The 19,272-nt window shown below is 50.0% G+C and overlaps 1 protein-coding gene across 2 annotated transcripts in view; it reads right to left on the reverse strand.

The window, feature by feature from the left end:
- PPHLN1 (periphilin 1) overlaps nucleotides 1–16,774 on the reverse strand; it is a 141,550-nt gene extending 124,776 nt beyond the window's left edge. The window contains exon 1 of one of the 2 annotated variants that reach the window (XM_075344981.1): nucleotides 16,686–16,774. The gene's annotated coding sequence lies outside the window, so the exon portion shown is untranslated. Of the gene's footprint in view, nucleotides 1–16,393; nucleotides 16,535–16,685 lie in introns of those variants that run through there. The other variant, XM_075344982.1, reaches the window with a different exon arrangement.
- Nucleotides 16,775–19,272: the final 2,498 nt, after the last annotated feature.

The raw sequence follows: 19,272 nt of genomic DNA on the forward strand, positions 1-19,272 counted from the left end.
CGGTAGCTCAGCTACCCTAGTAGCGGAGGAGTAACAGTGACTGTCTAAACCCCAAGACTAAGGGGAAGTCTAAACCACCAGGTCGTTTCTGGGTGGAGTGAACTTAGCGGCCCTGTCGAGTAGGCTGTGCAGGGACAGCCGTCCTGATCCCTGCAAGCGCTTCTTAAACAAAGCTGGAATGGTCCGCAGCGATGCAAGGCGGAGGGACTGCTGAGAGATAGCGGCGCCCTGACGTTTGCGGCTCGACAGACTGGGATCGAGCGGTGAGGCGACGATCCCGAGCGTCTGGGCCGATGCTGGGAAGAGCTGTGCTCTTCCTTCACGTAGCCTAGGGGAAGGAGTATTCCACCCTCACGTAGCCTAGGGGATCCACTGGATTAGCCTATCTCCGACGGGACGGCCACCTAAGGGCGTAAGGGAAGACAGCGACTCCCTAGATGCCGCCTCCGCGTTTCCGATCCTGAGTCAGAGGTCTCGACGGGTGGTCACACTGCTGCTATAGGCTCAGGCCGTGCAGCTGGCAGACGCCAGGGCTGTGATGATAAGGTACTTACCAAAGATGTCAACCAGTCCTGAATCGGCAGAGATGGAACATAGTCCGCTGGACAGAGATGGAACGGTGTCCGTGGAGTCCCTGAGAGACGTCACCTTAGGGATGACAAGCCAGGCGGAACCCTGGCGGGCCGATCACAGGGGGGCATGCCCCTTTTCTCCGGAGCCCCTTTGGAGAAGGGATAATGACAATACAAGACTTACCGCTGGTAAACGTCGTGTCTGGTTGTTGTCTGTGATGATGCAGCACATCAGCGAACTACTGGATGTCCACTGACTACATCACGGGATTGCCGGAAAAGTCCTCAAGGAAACCTGTGTGCTCAGAGAGGAGAAGAGGACTATCTGTGCGCTTATGGTCTGACTCACCATTTCCTCCAGTCTATTCGCCCTGCGCTGAATATCGGGCGCCTGCTCGGAATCCAGCAGAGGTGGTACGCCTGGGTCATCACCAGAGATGTCGGAAGGCTTCCGGTGGAGCGGTAGCTTGTACCTGGGAATGAAGGAAAAACCAGGGGGAGGCGCCGAAGGCGAGACCTGGCGGGTCCGCTTCGAGTAGTGGATAAAGTCCATGGTACGGGACTCACCTCCCCCGGCGAGTGCACTGAGAGAAAAGGGCTGACCGTACCTTTAAGGCTTGATTCATCATTTCAACCAGGCTAATCGTTATGCGCCAAACATCCGGGTCCTCCTGCTTGGAGTCCAGCAGAGGTGGAACGCCTGGGCCATCACCCGAGAGGTCGAAAGGCTACCGGAGGAGAGGCAGACTGGACCTGGGAATTAAGGTGAAAAACCTGGGGGCCTGCAGAAGATGAGACCTAGCGGGTCCGCGTTGAGCGGGGGAAAAAAGGGGGCCCCTGGTACGGGACTCACCTCCCCCTGTGCGTGCCCGGAAAGAAAAAAGGGGCTGTTCGCACCTTTATGGCTTGACTCACAGTTTCTACCAGGTTATTCTCAGGTGCCGAACATCATGCGCCCACTTGGAATCCAGCAGAGGCGGTACGCTTGGGCCATCACCTGAGAGGTCGAAAGGCTACGGAGGAGCAGCCGTCTGGACCTGGGGATGAAGGTGAAAACTCCCCGAGGGGATTGCGCCAGTCCTGTGTAGGTATGACAGAGCGTCAGCCAGGGACGCAGCGTATGCGCACCAATCCGAAGACATCAGCGAGGGGATTTATGGTTTGAGCCCGGGGCGCTAACCAGCCGGCCGGGGCGGGATGCCGGGACCTGCTGTGTCAGGGGCTGCGGTGGCTGTGATTACTAAATCTGAAAGATTTGGGTGAATTCACAATTGAGGTATTATTCTGGGAATATATCTTGGCAGTGAAAAAAAAACACCGTTCCCTTCTATAAGTCTGTATCTATAGTGCCTGTACAAATCAATCTACATATATATACCCATATACATATATATACACATACATATATATATATATATATATACACACCTATATATATATATACATATATATACATACACATACACACATGCACCTGAAACACTATAAAAACACAATCCTCATATGATTGTGGCTCTTTTGAAGGCTTGTTTTAACTGTTATAACCGGTTGCTGCAGCCTCAGCAAGCCGCACACCGGGAGTTCTATTTCTTTTCTACTTCTTTTTTTTTTTTTTTTTTTTTTTGATAAGATGAAGTCTGGAGAGCGGGAAAACACACAGCCACCGCCCCCCCTGTGATGCCTGGGGCAGAGCGGAGGGCGGAGACGGACGGCCGGCGACCAATCGTACTGTAGTGGAGGGCGGGCCTGGGACACTGGAGACAAGGCCCGAGCCGGGGCCTAAATTTTGGGGCTGCCGGCTCGCGGGGAGGTAGAGACCGGCGGTCCTACCTGCAAACAGTGGTGGGGCAGCGGCGATGACCGGAGCGCCCAGAGAGAGCTGTGGGCTTGAGCCGGCGCGCGCCGCCGACTGCTGAGATGTGGCCGGGGCGCAGACTAGGCCCAGACCGGGGCCTCAATTTTGCAGCCGCCTGGGAAGAAGGTAGGAGAAGGTCGGTCCTACCTGATCTCGGTGGCGTTGGTCCAGAAATGGATGCGGCGCAGGCAGGGCGCCCTGCCCCTGCCTGTGTGCCGTGCCCCCGTCCAGGGAGACTGCTTGCTCCGGGGGAGCAGCGTGCTGAGGCAGGGAAGTGGGCATCATGATGGGGGAAGGAGCCCCCCCTCAGGAGAAGGCAGCGATGCGGGCCCCATCAGATTTCAGACGCGCTGCTGAGGTCCCATCCCTGCTGTATGTCCCCTGTACGCCCTTTGGGGTGATACCGCAGGGCGAATCAGGGGTGCCCACGACAACCTGCCCACACGAACACCCCCAGGAGTGGTACCATGGGGATGGACGGGGGAGAGGGCCCAAAGTCTGAAACCCCTGCGACCCTGGGGAGTGGTACCCACAGGGCTGCGGAGAATGATGAATAAAATACCTGCAGAAAACAAGAAGACAGGTATGAGAGCGATGAGCGGCGCCGAAAATAGGGAAAAAAGGCGCAAAAAACAAATGGCTGAGGGAGGCCGAGACGGCCCACATCAGCCTCCTACGACACTAAGCTAAAAACTGATTGAGTCCGCCTCCGGCTCAGGGTGTATGCTGCTGAGGAGGAGCTAACTTTTTCTGTTTACTTAGTGTCAGCCTCCTAGTGACAGCAGCATAACCCATGGTCCTGTGTCCCCATGGTCCTGTGTCCCCCAATGAAACGATGGAGAAATTGGTTATTGCAGCCAGAACCACTAAAATTGATTCCATCTTGAAGAGATGTGCTGGGAAAGGGGCAATTTTCAATCAAGCCACTCAGTGGGGTAGCACTTATTTAATGATTGAGCGATTGCTTGAGCTGAAAATCTTTCATGTAGACATGGTTAACCCTCAGGTAACACGAAATGAAGGTCAATGGACATAGGTGGCTGCACTGAAAGAATTGCTTCATCATCCATTTACAGGGACTAAAAAAAAAATTATAAGCCGAGGATTTAACTCACGACATTTTCATAAAGGAGTGGAAGAACTTGCCGTTTTGCCTGTCCCAAAGAGGAAGTTTAATTGCAGATGGCATTGCTGCTTCAATGAAATGGAAAGAAATACTGCTATTAGAAAATAAAATTCTCTGGCAGCTCTGTATGAGGACCCAAGTATATTGCAGGACTATGGAATCAGAGTCGGTGTCCATTTTGGTGAAGTTGGAGTCGGTCTAAAATGGACCAACTCCAAAAATATATAATAAATTGGGTACAGTAGTTCAATGCAGTATATGATGAATATTTTTTCATAAAAATTTGGGAAAGTTAGGAAATGTCCTATTAATGTCTGTTCTATTCCTGATCAAAGAATCTAGGCTTTTAGTTGAGATGAATCTCTGCTGCACTTCAGCTACATAATAGAAGTAGTGATGTTACCATTTTACTACAGTAAATTTATCACAAACATCAGTAATGTACAGTTGAAACCAGAAGTTTATATACACTATCTAAAAAGACACATCTGCAAGTTTTTCTCGCTATCTGACGTGAAATCAGAATAAACTTTTCCCGTTTTAGGTCAATTACAATCCAAAATTATTTATATTTACCAAATGCCAGAATAATGAGAAAGAGAGAGAGAAAGAGACAGAGAGAGAAACAGAGAGCGGGGGTGAGAGTGCAGGCGCGAGAGAGAGCAGGCACCAGGTAAACCAATATAACTGCACAAAATTTAGAAATAAACATTTTTGACATGCAAAAACAAAACAAAAAAACAAAAAATTAGTGACCAATATAGGCACCTTTCTTTATGATGACACTCAACAGCCTACCATCCATACATTCTGTCAGTTGCTTGATCTGTTTACGATCAACATTGCGTGCTGCAGCCACCACAGCCTCCCAGACACTGTTCTGAGAGGTTTACCGTTTTCCCTCCCTGTAGATCTCACATTTTATGAGGGACCAAAGGTTCTCTATGGGGTTCAAATCAGGTGAACAAGGGGGCCATGTCATTATTTTTTCATCTTTTAGACCTTTACTGGCCAGCCACGCTGTGAAGTAGTTGGATGCATGTGATGGAGCATTGTCCTGCATGAAAAATAAGAATTATTCTTACCGATAATTCGGTTTCTAGGACCTTCCACGACAGCATAGGAGGTTGTCTCTCCACGCCCTAATTGGGACAGGAAGTTCAAGAGGTTTAAAAGGACCCTCCCACCTCCCACAGCGAGTGTCTTACAAAGAATCCATAGCATATGAGAAGTACCACACATTCAGGAATATATGAATACAAGGGGAGGGAATTACCTGCTGTCGTGGAAGGTCCTAGAAACCGAATTATCGGTAAGAATAATTCTTATTTCTCTAGTCCCTTCCACGACAGCATAGGAGGAATACCAAAGAATTGATACCTAGAGGGGGACCACAGCCTGCAGGACCTTCCTGCCAAAGGCCAAATCCCTGTTGGAATCCAGATCCAGACGATAATGCTTCGTGAAAGTATGGAGCGAAGACCACGTAGCCGCCTTGCAGATCTGCTCAGGGGAGGCCCCTGCCCGTTCAGCCCAGGAGACAGAGGTAGCCCTGGTGGAGTGCGCCGTGAATCCAGTAGGTGGAGAGAGATGCTGAGCGAGGTATGCATCTCTAATTGCCCGCACAATCCAGTTGGCGACGGTACTCTTAGCCACCTTCTTGCCCTTATTGCGGCCAAAGGGCTGGATGAACAGGTTAGAATCAAGGCGCCAAGAAGCAGTAACCTCCAGGTAGTGCAACACTATCCGACGGACATCCAAAGAATGAAACACTTCCTCACCCGGAGTCCGAGGATTCTGACAGAAGGAAGGCAGGACGATGGACTGCGAACAGTGAAAATCCGAAACCACCTTGGGAAGGAAGGAAGGGTCCAGCTGAAAAACAATGCTGTCATCTCTGATGGTCAGGTAAGGTTCCCTAACAGACAAAGCCTGAAGTTCTCCGACTCTGCGAGCAGATGTAATAGCCACAAGAAAAGCAGTCTTGTGAGAAAGGGAACGAATGTTACAAGAGCACAGAGGTTCAAACGGAGACTGAGATAGTCCGGTAAGGACCACATTGAGATCCCAGCGAGGCGTCAGGACCCTCTGACGTGGACAGAGTCTACTAGCGGACACAAAGAACCGACGGATCCAACGATGATCTGCCAGAGCCGTGTCAAAGACTGCACTGAGTGCGGACACCTGAACTTTCAGGGTGCTAGGCCTAAGACCTAAGTCTAAACCACTCTGGAGGAAGTCCAGAAACTGCGCAATATTAGGCCGAAGTGGGTCAGGAGGCCGAGAACCACACCAGGAGGAAAATCTCTTCCAGATTTTGTTGTAAATACTATTAGTCACAGGTTTACGGTTTTTCTGTAGGGTAGCCACAACTTTGTCAGAAAGCCCTTGGCCCTTCAGTGCCCGGGCCTCAGAAGCCAGGCAGCCAAGTTGAGTTTCTGGGGAGCCGGATGGAAAATCGGACCCTGTGACAGTAAGCTGGGGTCCGAACCTAGGAGGACTGGGCCGTCGATTCCTAGCGTCATGACCAGGCTGTACCAACTACTCCGGGGCCACAGAGGGGCTACCAGTATAGTTGGGACCCCCTCGTCTCTGATCTTCCTCAGGGCCCGTGCGAGAAGAGGAAGAGGGGGGAACGCGTAAGCGAGGCGAAAGGACCATCTGTGGCAGAAAGCGTCTACCCCTAACGCCTCGTCCCGTGGGTTCAGGGAGAAATATGTTGCGACCTTGCGATTCCCTGCCGAGGCAAAGAGGTCCACCTCTGGTGCACCCCACCTTGCCACTAGAGAGCAGAACACCGCCTGATCCAGGCTCCATTCCCCTGGATGAACATCCCGACGACTCAGGAAATCCGCCTGAAGATTTAGGGAGCCCTTCAGATGGACCGCAGAAAGGGAGAGCAGAGATTGTTCTGCCCATTGAAAGATTCGGGAGGATACTGACTTCAGGGCGCCTGAGCGTGTACTGCCCTGATGGCGGAGATGTGCCACTGTTGTGACATTGTCTGAATACACCAGGACGTGAGAGTCCCGGACGAGGTCCTGAGCCGCAAGGAGGGCTTCCCTGACTGCCCTGAGCTCCCTGTAGTTGGAGGATTGGGAGCTGACGTAAGGACTCCAGACCCCTTGAAATGGGGAATTTGCCACCATTGCCCCCCATCCTCGTAGGCTGGCATCTGTGGTCAGTGTAACCAGGGGTTTCTGAGTCCAGGCAACCCCCACCTGCAGGTTGGCGGGACGCAGCCACCAGAGAAGGGATGAGGAGACGGACCCCGAGAGGCGAAACCGTCTGTTCAGGGATGACGGGAGTCTGTCCCAATGTGCCAGGATATGATCCTGGAGACACCGAGAATGGGCCTGAGCCCACCTGACTGAGGGAATGCAGGACGTCATGGAACCCAGAGCTGACATAGCCGCTCGAAGCGTCGGGCGAGCCTGTCTGTGAAGCTTTGATATTTTGGCTAACAGAGTTACCCTGTGGCCCTCTGGGAGAAAAGATGCCTGTCTGTCGGAGTCCAGCAGCACTCCGAGAAACTGCCGAGTGGAGGAGGGGGTTAACTGTGATTTGTTGAGATTGGGAATCCATCCCAGGGACCGAAGGATTCCCAAAGACCTTTCCACATGGCTCCGGAGGGTTGGAGCAGATGGAGCCATGAGAAGAAAGTCGTCCAAATATGGAACCAGACAGATACCCTGCAATCTTATGAAGGCGACCACCTCTGCCATGATCTTGGAAAAGATCCTTGGAGCCGAGGAGATCCCGAAGGGAAGTACATTGAATTGGAAATGAAGTACTTCCTCCCCGTGTAGCACCGCAAACCTGAGGTATTGCCTGTGCCCCAGATGGACGGGTACATGGAAGTAGGCGTCTTTCAGATCTATAGAGGCCATCTGGTGGTGTAGACCTATCAGGGGAATAGCTGATTTTACTGACTCCATCTTGAACCGCAGGTACCTGACCTGACGGTTTAGACGTTTTAAATTGATAATTATTCGGACGTCGCCGGACGGCTTCTTGACAAGGAAGAGGCGGGAGTAGTGTCCTACCCCTTCTTCCTGACTCGGGACTGGGGAAACGACCCCCGAGTGCACTAGCTCTATAATCTTTGCGTACAACAGAGCCTGTGAAACCTGCGACGCCAGAGCAGTGACTCGGAGACCCGGACGAGGGGGGGAGAGGAATTCTATGAGGAGACCTTCCGAGATGATCTTCAGAACCCATTGGCAAGTGGTTATGGACTGCCACAGGGGAAGAAACGCTGAGAGTCGTCCCCCCACCCGGGCCGAGTCACTGTTTGTCCTGCTGAGGACGTTGCTGATGGGGAGGGATGAGGATGTTTCTCCCTCTACCATTGGGATAGCTCCACCTGCCTGCCTTCCCTTTCCCTCTGGGCTGGGAGGCCTGAGGCACCGAGGGACGAAAGGATCGCTTCCTGTTAGGTCTAGGATCGGGCAAGGCCTTACGATCGGTCGCCTTGTCCAGGATATCATCCAGGGCAGGCCCAAACACTAAATCCCCTTTAAACGGAAGGGAGCAAAGCCTCATTTTGGAGGTGGAGTCTCCGCTCCAGGCATTAAGCCAGAGGGCACGTCGGGCAGAGTTAGAAAGAACCGAGGTCCTGGCCGCCAGGCGGACAGATTCCACCGAGGTATCTGCCAGAAAACAGGTAGCCTTCCTAAGCAAGGGAAGGGATTCCAGTAATTCCTCCCTAGGGGTCCCCTGGGAAATATGAGCCTCCAACTGGTCTAACCACCTAATTAGGGACCTGGATACACAGGTGGAGGCAATGTTAGCTTGAATAGAAGAAGACGATGCCTCCCAGGACCGCTTCATCAGGCCCTCTACCTTCCTATCCATCTGATCCTTCAGTTGGGAAGTATCTTCAAAGGGAAGAGCCGTTTGCCTAGCTACCCTAGCCACCTGAACGTCTACTCTTGGGACCTCCCAATGTAATCCAGAAGGTTCCAGAGGAAACCGGCGTCTAAGGTCACTCCGTACCCGCCTCTCAGGAAATTCCCATTCCTGAGAGACAATATCCAAAACAGTGGCATGAACTGGGAATCCTAACTGTTTGACTGACTTCAGGCCAGCAAACATTTCGTCCTGGATTGAGGGAAGAGACTGCACTTCCTCTAATCCCATAGTGCTCCGAACTGCCCCAATAAGATCCCCCAACTCTTCTGAGAGAAACAGACAGGACTGGTCAGACCCCCCAGAGGGAAATCCTTCATCAGGACCCTCAGAGGTGGAATCAGCGTCGTCCTGATCAGATGGGGTCGACTGGAGTCTCCTCTTTTTTGGAGGAGAGGGTCCAGGAGCAGGGCCAGGAGCAGGGCCAGGAGCAGGAAGGGAGGCCAGAGAGGCCCTAATCTCCTGTTTCATCATGGACCGCAACTCGTCTATCAGGGACGGTTGTTCGGCCCTAATAATCTGGTCCGTACATTGCTGGCAAAGCTTTTTATCCCATACTGCAGGGAGCTTCTTTATACAGATAGGACATTTTTTAGTTTTTTCCATTCTGTCAGGTCTATCAGGCTTATCGGACTTGTCAGCTTTTTCTGACTTCTCAGGCTTCTCTGACTTTTCATTTTTTGTCAGTTTTCTTGGTGGCCTTGTCCTCCTAGAAAACACAGACCAGAGAGCCATAAATCATCTGATGAGACCTATGTCCGAGGGACCATTCCCCTCCATACTTACAGTAGTAGGGGGCACACTGGGTTCTGCAGATGCAGCTGCAGCGGAAGACATGACAGGGAGCACGGTTGCTTACCATGATCTGAGGTCTTCGTGGCAGCCCTTATGCAAAAGGGCCTGCCCCCCCAGTGACGGTGAACGTTCCCCGCCTCCCGCATCCGGTCCTGGACAGGCCGTGTCACCGTCGGCGTGTCCTCCACGCTGCCTCCGCAAACCGGAAGCGCTCGACCAGAAGTCCGCAAGACCGTAAGTCCCGCCCCCGGGAGCACTTCCAGATCGCTCCGGCAGCGTGCATGCAGGAAGCGGCCGGCGGCTCAGGGAGGACGCCGGCCGGGGAGCTCAACAGCCTGCATCACCCCTAAGGAGGCTCCGGAAGGCTGGAGCAGCGGTCCCCCACAGCGTGAGGGAACAGCAAGGGAGGAGCGGTGAAGGCCCGACCGATGCTGTCCGGCTTAAGGTAACAGGGGAAGAAAAAAAAAAATAATATACTGTAGTTCGCCGGCCACCACAGCATAGGAGAAAAATAAAAACCTCTCCATGCCCCATGGGGACAGGAAAGACACTGGCTGTGGGAGGGTCCTTTTAAACCTCTTGAACTTCCTGTCCCAATTAGGGCGTGGAGAGACAACCTCCTATGCTGTCGTGGAAGGGACTAGAGAAACATGTTTTTCTTGAACAATACCGACTTCTTCCTATACCACTGCTTGAAGTGGTCTTCCAAAAACTGGCAGTAGGTCTGGGAGTTGAGCTTCACTCCATCCTCACCCCGAAAAGGTCCCACAAGTTCATCTTTGATGATACCAGCCCATACCAGTATCCCACCTCCACCTTGCTGGTGTCTGAGTGGAGCTCTCTGCTCTTTACTGATCCAGCCTCTGGCCCATCCATCTGGCCCATCAAGAGTCACTCTCATTTCATCAGTCCATAAAACCTTTGAAAAAAATCAATCAGTCTTAAGATATTTCTTGGCCCAGTCTTGACGTTTTATCTTATGTTTCTTGTTCAGAGGTGGTTGTTTTTCAGCCTTCCTTACCTTGGCCATGTCCCTGAGTATGGCACACCTTGTGCTTTTTGATACTCTAGTAATGTTGCAGCTCTGAAATATGGCCAAACTGGTGGCAAATGGCATTTTGGCAGCTTCACGCTTGATTTTCCTCAATCCATGGGCAGTTATTTTGCGCCTTTTTTGCCCAACACGCTTCTTGCGACCCTGTTGGCTATTTGCCATGAAACGCTTGATTGTTCGGTGATCACGCTTCAAAAGTTTGGCAATTTCAAGACTGCTGCATCCCTCTGCAAGACATCTCACAATTTTTGACTTTTCAGAGCCCATCAAATCTCTCTTCTGACCCATTTTGCCAAAGGAAAGGATGTTGCCTAATAATTAAGCACACCTTATATAGGGTGTTGATGTCATTTCACCACACCCCTCCTCATTACAGAAATGCACATCATCTGATTTACTTAATTGGTAGTTGGCTCTCATGGCTATACAGCTTGGAGTAGGACAACATGTATAAAAAGTATCATGTGATCAAAATACTCATTTGCCTAATAATTCTGCACACAGTGTATAAAAAGTATCATGTGATCAAAATACTCATTTGCCTAATAATTCTGCACACAGTGTATTATTGGGGTGAAAGTGAAGAGAAACACAAACATTTTTTAAAGGACTATGTATCCGGTCCGATTCTGGCCTAAATCATTATTTCACACTTATAGATCCACACTTAGGGATACATACGCCAACAATGTCTCAGCTGACAATGTGGGCCAAATACACTACAGTTCAAAAGTTTAGGGTCACTTAGATATTTCCTTATTTTTGAAAGAAAAGCACTTTTTTTTTTTTCAATGAAGCTAGCAATATAAATTAAACAGAAATATACTCTATACATTGTTAATGTAGTAAATGACTATTCTAGCTGCAAATGTCTGATTTTTTTTAATGTAATATCTACATAGGTGTATAGAGGCCCATTTCCAACAACCACCACTCTAGTGTTCTAATGGTACATTCTGTTTGCAGTGTTAGAAGGCAAATGGATGTTTAAAAATCCCTTGAAAACCCTTGTGCAAGTATGTTAGCACAGCTGAAAACAGTTTTTCTGATTAGTGAAGCTATAAAACTGACCTTCCTTTGAGCTAGTTGAGAATATGGAGCCAGAAATGGCCAGAAAAAGAGAACTTTCATGTGAAACTCGACAGTCTATTCTTGTTCTTAAAAACAAAAAGATTTTCCATACGAGAAATTGCCAAGAAACTGAAGATTTCTTACAACGGTGTGTATTACTCCCTTCAGAGGAGAGCACAAACAGGCTCTAACCAGAGTAGAAAGAAGTGGGAGGCCCCGCTGCACAAATGAGCAACAAGACACGTACACTAGAGTCTCTAGTTTGAGAAATCACAAGTTCTCAACTGGCAGCTTCATTAAATAGTATCCACAAAACGCCAGTGTCAACATCTACAGTGAAGAGGCGACTCCGGGATGCTGGCCTTCAGGGCAGGGTGGCAAAGAAAAACATAAATCTGAGAGTGGCTAATGAAAGGAAAATATTATTATGGGCAAAAGAACACAGACATTGGACAGAGGAAGATTGGAAAAAGTGTTATAGACAGACGAATCGAAGTTTGAAGTGTCTGGATCACACAGAAAAATATTTGTGAGACGCAGAACAACTGAAAAGATGCTGGAAGAGTGCCTGACGCCATTTGTCAAGCATGGTGGAGGAGATGGTCTGGGGTTGCTTTGGTGCTGGTAAAGTGGGAGATTTTGAATAAGGAAGGCTATCACTCGATTTTGCAACGCCATGCCATACCCTGTGGACAGCGCTTGATTGGAGCCAATTTCATCCTACAACAGGACAATGACCCAAAGCACACCTCCAAATTATGCATGAACTATTTAGGGAAGAAGCAGCAGCTGGTATTCTATCTGTAATGGAGTGGCCAGCCCAGTCACCAGATCTCAACCCTATTGAGCTGTTGTGGGAGCAGCTTGACCGTACGGTGCGCAAAAAGTGCCCATCAAGCCAATCCAACTTGTGTGGTTGTAGGGGGGAAGCATGGGGTGAAATATCTCCAGATTACCTCCACAAATTAACAGCTAGAATGCCAAAGGTCTGCAAAGCTGGAATTGTTGCAAAGGAGCATTCTGTGACGAAAGCAAACTTTGGAGGCGAAACTTGTTATTTCAAGTAAAAAATCATTATTTCTAACCTAGACAATGTCTGGACTATATTTTCTATTCATTATGCAACTCATTTAATAAAAGTATGATTTTTCATGGAAAAGACAAAATTGTCTGGGTGACCCCAAACTTTTGAACTGTAGGGTATATAGTGTTAGAAAAGCACTCAGGTGGATCACAGAAGGGAGGGGCTGGTACTCTTCCTGATTACTTAAATCAGAGCTGAGCCAGATGTAGGATAGAATAGGCAGAGATAACAAGGGGTCATAAATAAAAGTGTGAAAGGGGGTGGGGTGGGGGTGGGGGTCATGGAGTGGTCAGTTAAGCTGGTGTCACACATAACGACAACGACGTCGCTGCTACGTCACCATATTCTGTGACGTAGCAGCGACCACAACAGCGACGTCGCTGTGTGTGACACATAACAACGATCAGACCCCTGCTGCGAAATCGTTGCTCGCTCCTGAATGTTCCAGGTCATTTTTTGATCGCTGCTATCCTGCTGCGCCATGCTGATAAGCTGATAATCCTTGTGTTTGACACCGCAGCAGCGACGATCGCTACGCTACGTCTGAAACCACACAACGACCGTCGACGTCGCTATGATCGCTGCTCCGTCGCTGCTTTATATAACATGTTTGACAGCTTACTAACGATCATCTATGGTCGCTGCTACGTCACAGAATATGGTGACGTAGCAGCGACGTTGTTGTCGTTATGTGTGACACCAGCTTTAGACATACCAGATGCACAGAAAGCAGGGTACACAGTTCAAAACTGACTGTGCATGAGGCAATTCCTTTATATCCAGGAAATTGTTAGGCTATGTGCCCACGCTGCGGAAACTGCGCGGATTTTGCTGCGGATTTTCAAGAAATCTGCAGCACAGCTACTCCCCAGCCATTTCTATGGCATTTGGGAAATGCTGTGCCCACTCTGCGGATTTTTCCGCAGCGGAAATCGTGTGGAAAAATCTGCAGCATGTCAATTATTGTTGCGGATTTCTCCGCAGGGTCCCATATACTTACCTGCCTTGATAGACACCAGAGTCACTTTCTCCGTCCGGTGTACAGCAGCGCGGTGGATCCAGCCAGGTACAGGAATGAAGAGGTGGGCGGGGCCTGCATGAGCTCCGGTCATGTGACAGCCGGAGCTAGTTCAGGCCCGCCCACCTACAGCACAGTGAACCAGACGCTGCCTGACAGTGACCCGGCCGCCGGAAAGCGAGGTGCTGCATGATGGAGGTAAGTATGAGCACCCCGATCACTGCAGCACTTGTTCTGCATTGAGGATGCAGTGCCGAAGCCATGGTACTGTATCCTCAATGCAGAATGCCCGCACCATATCCGCACGACATTCCGCTGTATATCCGCAGCATTGAAACAGAGAAAGTTCTGTTGCGGATTTCTGGGAGCACCTGCGGAATGTCTTGCGGATATATCCGCAGGACAATGTCCCCGTGGGCACATAGCCTTAGAGATGTTGCCCATGTGGTTACGGCTTTGCCTCCAACCTAAGTTACTGTAGAGAGGTCTTAAAATATTAGGTCAGATTTGAGGTCATCTATGAAGGAGGATCTGATGGAGGCAATTCTATTTCTCAGAACAAATTTATAGACTGCACAAATGTTATTGGATGATCTACACCCAAATGGTATCAACCTGCACAAAGCTACCTCAACCGAAAAATTAAAACAATATGGCTCTCAAAACAAATGGTGACACATTAATTTTCTTTTTTACTAATTACATTTTTAAAAATGCTACGCATGTTTATTACCGTAGTAGAGCTGTCCTGCAGAATCATACTGCCAGGTGAATTTTACTACACAAAAGGATGCCAGGAAAACAAACCCCTCAAAAAAAAAAAAAAAATGTGGAATTGCAGGGGACGTTTTACCACACTTGGATTTTTTTTTCTGTTTAACACATGGTAAATTGTATAGGGTCATTCAAAAGTACAACTCCACTCACAAAAAAACAAGACCTCATGGGACAATGTTGTTGGGAAAAGAAAAAAAGTTACGGGGTGAAAAAACATGAAAAAATAAGGTGTCCGACACTAACACACACTATGGTCTCAAAGACAGCATAGCTGGGAAGCTGGGGGGAGATGCAAGAGTCACGGGGTGCTGTAACCAAGCAGCAGACCAAGGAAGAGAGGTCAGCATTCACCCGACATCTTGAAAAAAATCAATCCTTTCTTTCATCTGATTAAAGCAGATGGAGGGGAAGGGGAGGATGCGTTGAACAGAAGGACTTCCTTGGTCTTCTGCTGTTTATAGGAAAAAATTAAAGCTGATAAAAGCAAATATGCCAGACTTAAGGGGTTAAAAAGTAGTTATGTATGAGAGTGGCTAAAAAGAAGTGTTCTTAGCTCCTGATCTGACCAACACCCTGCACTCACTAAAGCGGGTTTTACATGCTACGATATATCTAACGAGATGTCGGCGGTGTCACGTCGTAAGTGACGCACATCCGGCATCGTTAGTGATATCGTAGCGTGTGACAGCTATGAACGAGCAGAAATACTCACCTTTTCGTTCATCGCTGACACGTTGCTCATTTTCTAAAAATTGCATGTCCTGTTGTTCATCGTACCCGGGGCGGCACACATTGCTCCGTGTGACACCCTGGGAACGATGAACTGCAGCTTACCTGCGTCTCACCAGCAATGCTGAAGGAAGGAGGTGGGCGGGATGTTTACGTCTCGCTCATCTCCACCCTCCGCTTCTATTGGCCGGCCGCTGTGTGACGTCGCATGTCCCTCCCCCTTCAGGAAGTGGATGTTCGCCGCCCACAGCGAGGTTGTTTGGAAGGTAAGTACATGTGACGGGGGTTACAACATTGTGCGACACGGATAACAAATTGCCCGTGCCGCACAAACGATGGGGGCGGGTGCGATTGCAAATGCAATCGCACGAGAAATTGTAAGGTGTAAAGCAGTCTTCACATTTGACGGAAATGGAATCCAGCACAGATGCAGTACTCGTACAGTTCATGTATTTACAGTGAAGCGCGACACCATGTGGACACATGCGGCTGTGTATGAAGCACACAACCGCATGGTGTCGCGCTTCCACTGTAAATAAATGAACTGTACTGCATCTGGGCTGGATTCTGTTTCTGTCAAAACGACGCAAATGTGAACCCGGCCTAATATCACAGAGACCCGGCTGAATCACACAGCAGCGTGGCCATCAGCACAGCCATGCAGACTGTCCACGCCAAGCAAGAGACCTGGGCAGCGGTGGCCCGCTGGCTGACGATGACACTGCCCCTTTAACGTGTATCTGTCCCTAAGCAGAGATCCACACAATGTGGACTAGCAGGTAATTTGGGCAGAAATATGGCTGTCACCGATGCCCAGCCTGGCAATGATTGGCTGAGCAGGGAGTTTGGGGGTGTGATGAGATGAGGCCAGAAAACAAATAGCAGAGGGATGGGGTAACCATGGGAGAGGGGGGTTAGTCATGGGAGAGGGGGGCGGGGTAATCATGGGAGAGGGGGGGGGGTAATCATGGGAGGGGGGGGGGGGGGTAATCATGGGAGAGGGGGGGGGGGGTAATCATGGGAGAGGGGGGGGGTAATCATGGGAGAGGGGGGGGGTAATCATGGGAGAGGGGGGGGGGTAATCATGGGAGAGGGGGGGGTAATCATGGGAGAGGGGGGGGGGTAATCATGGGAGAGGGGGGGGTAATCATGGGAGAGGGGGGGGGGTAATCATGGGAGAGGGGGGGGTAATCATGGGAGAGGGGGGGGTAATCATGGGAGAGGGGGGGGTAATCATGGGAGAGGGGGGTAATCAAGGGAGAGGGGGGTAACCATGGGAGAGGGGGGGTAACCATGGGAGAGGGGGGTAACCATGGGAGAGGGGGGTAACCATGGGAGAGGGGGGTGGGATCCATACTTTACTCCCTTCTAAAGCCCCGTGCCACACGTGGCATTCCTCACCAGGGCTGATAAAGAAGGCACACATCTCATAGCCCCATCCTGTGCTGTGTTCAGAGGCTAGACCGAGAGCTGCTGGTGGACAATCCGTGCACAGCCCAGACTGGCAGCAAAGGGAAACCACAGCTGCACAGGTCCAATGACTGCCATCATGGCACTGCTATTACTGCCCCATCCTCATCCCCCGAGGTGGGGAGTGCTGGCACCTAACAAGCGGCTCCATACACAACCCGCATTATATACACGTAACCCAGACACTGCAGCAGCCGGAAATGAGGGCACTGCTGGTACTCACCCCTGCAGCATGTGTACCCACTTCTCCTCCGGATCGCTCCTCCGCAGCTCCACAACTTCCTGTGCACTCTGCTTCTGGTCACGTGACTGTGCTGAGTGTGCTCAGGTACAGGGCGCCGTGTGGGACAAAATTGTGCAACAGCTCTCGCATCTTCCCGTGCCCATACACAGGCATAGCAAGTAGAATGAGCATTATGAACGTCACTGGTGAGCCCCCTCACTACACAGAAGAGCAGGAGACATCAGGCCAAATAATGTACCCCACTGTCACTGATGAGTCCCCCAAAGGAGACACCGGGCCAAATAATGTACCCCCTCTGTGACTAATGAGCCCCATCACTACACATATCAATAGGAGACACCTGGCCAAATAATGTACCCCTCTGTGACTAATGATCCCCATCACTACACATATCAACAGGAGACAACAGGCCAAATAATGTACCCCACTGTGACTGATGATCCCCCAGTACCACACATATCAGATGGAGACACCTGGCCAAATATTGTACCCCACTGTGACTAATGAGCCCCATCACCACACATATCAATAGGAGACACCTGGCCAAATATTGTACCCCTCTGTGACTAATGAACCCCATCCCCACACATACCAGCAGGAGACATCAGGCCAAATAATGTACCCCACTGTCACTGATGAGTCCCCAAAGGAGACACCTGGCCAAATAATGTACTCCACTGTGACTAATGAGCCCCATCACTACACATACCAGCAGGAGACATCAGGCCACAAAATGTACCCCACTGTCACTGATGAGACCCCAACGGAGACACCTGGCCAAATAATGTACCCCACTGTGACTAATGAGCCCCATCACTACACATATTAGAGGAGACAGCTGGTCATATAATGTACCTCACTGTCACTGATGAGTCTCCTTTGGAGACACCTGGCCAAATAATGAACCCCACTGTTACTAATTATTATTATTTTATTATTTATTATTATAGCGCCATCAATTCCATGGCGCTTTACATGTGAAAGGGGTATACATAATAGGGACAAGTACAATATTCATAAACCATACAAGACACAGACAGGTACAGGAGGATAGAGATCCCTGCCCGCAAAGGCTCACAGTCTACAAGGGATAGGTGAGGATACAGTAGGTTAGGGTAGAGCTGATTGTGCGGCGCTGTATCAGTCTGAGGGTTACGGCAGGTTGTAGGCTTGTCGGAAGAGGTGGGTCTTCAGGTTCTTTTTGAAGCTTGTCAAGGTACGCGAGAGTCTGATGTGTTGAGGCAGAGCATTCCAGAGTATGGGGGAGGCACGGGAGAAATCTTGGATTCGATGGTGGGAAGAGGAGATGAGAGGGGAGTAGAGAAGGAGATCTTGTGAGGATCGAAGGTTACGTGCAGGTAAGTACCGGGAGACTAGGTCAGAGATGTAGGGAGGAGACGGGTTGTGGATGGCTTTGTAGGTCATGGTTAGGGTTTTGAACTGGAGTCGTTGGGCAATGGGAAGCCAGTGAAGGAATTGGCAGAGAGGAGAGGTCGGGGAGTAGCGGGGGGACAGGTGGATTAGTCGGGCAGCATAGTTTAGAATAGATTATAGATTGTAGGGGTGTGAGACTGTTAGAAGGCCACAGAGCAAGAGGTTGCAATAATCCAGGCGGGAGATAATAAGGGCATGTACTAGGGTTTTTGCAGCTTCTTGGGAAATGAATGTACGGATCCGGGAAATATTTTTGAGTTGGAGGCGGCAGGAGGTGAAGAGTGCTTGGATGTGTGGCTTGAAAGAGAGATCAGAGTCTATGATTACTCCCAGGCAGCGAGCACGTGGCACTGGGGAAAGTGAGCAGCCATTGACATTGATGGATATGTCAGGTGGGGTGGTTGAGTGAGGAGGAGGAAAGACAATTAATTCTGTTTTGTCCATGTTCAATTTTAAGAATCGAGCAGAGAAAAAGGATGAAATAGCAGACAGACATTGTGGGATTCTGGTTAGTAGGGAGGTGTTGTCAGGTCCAGAGAGGTAGATCTGCGTATCATCAGCGTAGAGATGATACTGAAAACCGTGGGACTCTATAAGCTGTCCCAGGCCGAAGGTGTAAATGGAGAACAGCAGGGGTCCAAGAACTGAACCTTGGGGGACTCCGACAGGCAGGGAGCGAGATGAGGAAGTGGTGTGAGAGTGGGAGACGCTGAAAGTTCGGTTGGTTAGGTATGAGGAGATCCAAGATAGGGCCATGTCTGCGATGCCCAGAGATGATAGAATTTTTAGTAGAAGGGAGTGGTCTACTGTGTCAAAGGCAGAGGACAGGTCCAGGAGGAGGAGGACAGAGTAGTGTCGCTTGGATTTTGTGGTTAGTAGGTCGTTAGTGACTTTGGTTAGGGCAGTTTCAGTGGAATGATGGGGTCGGAAGCCAGATTGTAACCAGTCAAAGAGGGATCAGGAAGAGAGGTATGAGGACAGTTCAAGATGGACATGCTGTTCCAGTAGTTTTGAGGCATAAGTCGGAAGTGATATGGGGCGATAGTTTGACACAGAGGAAGGGTCAAGGGAGGGCTTTTTGAGGATGGGTGTGATGGAGGCATGTTTAAAGCATGAAGGGAATACACCAGTT

Source organism: Anomaloglossus baeobatrachus, chromosome 4 (genome assembly GCF_048569485.1).
Source record: "Anomaloglossus baeobatrachus isolate aAnoBae1 chromosome 4, aAnoBae1.hap1, whole genome shotgun sequence".
In the NCBI taxonomy this organism is placed as follows: domain Eukaryota; kingdom Metazoa; phylum Chordata; class Amphibia; order Anura; family Aromobatidae; genus Anomaloglossus; species Anomaloglossus baeobatrachus.